The 1,524-nt window shown below is 36.5% G+C and overlaps 1 pseudogene; it reads right to left on the bottom strand.

Moving 5' to 3' along the window:
- The window catches only part of LOC102480400 (abl interactor 1-like), an 8,396-nt pseudogene extending 7,876 nt beyond the window's left edge, over nucleotides 1-520 (bottom strand).
- Nucleotides 521-1,524: the final 1,004 nt, after the last annotated feature.

The following is a 1,524-nucleotide window of genomic DNA, read 5'->3' on the forward strand; positions in this document are numbered from 1 at the left end:
ATTTATTCTCAACAGTGTGCCAGTTCTTGCAAGCTGGTTATTCCCATTCTTAACAGCATGCCCACATCATCCAGAACCATGTAGTCAATAGGTTTCTGATTATACCTTAAAGGGCACTCAATATTTGAGGTGCTATTATTTTGTAAGTTCTTGATGTATTCTTTTTTTTTATCGAAATATCAATCTCTCTTCAAGCCACTTTTTTTTTTCATGAATATCCATGGTCTGTGAGAAATGATTGATGGAAGACTCCATTCTTCAGACTGAGAGGCTTGAACATCAGTACTTGGACTACATTGTTGTCCAGTGCATTTATTTGGTAAGTAAAACTAATGAGATTCAGTTATGTAGGCTTTGACCTAGTCTAAAAAATTTATCTTGTCTGTAACAGTTGTTTCTCTTGTCCTATAGGTAGTTGTTTACACAGTAGTCTTTTACCTGGGTCAGATTCTAGTAACTTCATCAGCACCTTCCTTCTAGATAAGCTCTCTTACTGTAGTAATATTCACAGTTCTGCCATTTTCCCTTCTGCATCACTTCCTCTGGCATTTAAGAGACAGGGGTTGCAAGGTCCATGAAGGCCCAAAGCACCTCATAGCTCATAGATAAATCTAAATTTTTTAAAATTTTCTTCTTGTTTTTACTTACTTAAAAATACTTATATTTAATCGTTGCATTTTTTGTAGCATTCAATATGGGTTGTCAAAGCATAATTGTATTATATGTCCAGCAATTCAGTGATATTACGATACGCAATAAGTTTCTTTTTTATATTTTTTTAGAGAGAGAGGGTCTTGCTATAGAGTGTGTGTGCTTGCTGGAGAGACAGAGACAGAAAGTGAGAAGTCACCATCCAGGGGGGATAGCTACATTGCAATTACTTCTTCTCCAGTCTTCTCTCAGAATTTTGAGTATGCACACAAATGTGCACAACCTGAGTTTGCAACCTCCAGGTCTGGTACTCAAACCACAATCAGCCATGTGGGAGTTCAGTGACACAACCATTTTGCCATCTGCTAGTCTCAACTTTCCATTCTTGTATCTGTTGTGCATTCTTTTTTCATTTCCTAAGGACATCTGAATGAGCAAAGGTCGTATGAAAAACTGTTCAACATCTTTTATCAGAAGGTCAAGGCAAATTATGTTTACATTTAATTGTTCTACATTTCCATACCAAAAAGACTAAAGTTCTTCACCCTGAAACTTATGCTGGGCACATGTGCATGCATGCCCAAAGTACCAAGAAGAGAGTGGAAGAGAGGGGATTGTGGCATGGCCATCTCCCGTGGGGGGTGATTTTTTGCTTTCTGTCTCTTTCTGTTTCTCCAGTGAGCACACACATTCTATAGGAAAAGACTCTCAAAAAATAAAACAAATCACTAAATTTATTGTAAAATAAAAAGTAAAGCAAGTGAGACAAACTTTTTTATTGCTTGACAGAGTGCTCTTTGCAATTAAAAAAAAATCAGCATTAAGGTTGAAAAGCTATATTGTCACCAAATCATGTTACATATGAAACTACTC

Source organism: Tupaia chinensis, unplaced genomic scaffold, assembly GCF_000334495.1.
Source record: "Tupaia chinensis unplaced genomic scaffold, TupChi_1.0 Scaffold144217_1, whole genome shotgun sequence".
Taxonomy (NCBI): domain Eukaryota; kingdom Metazoa; phylum Chordata; class Mammalia; order Scandentia; family Tupaiidae; genus Tupaia; species Tupaia belangeri.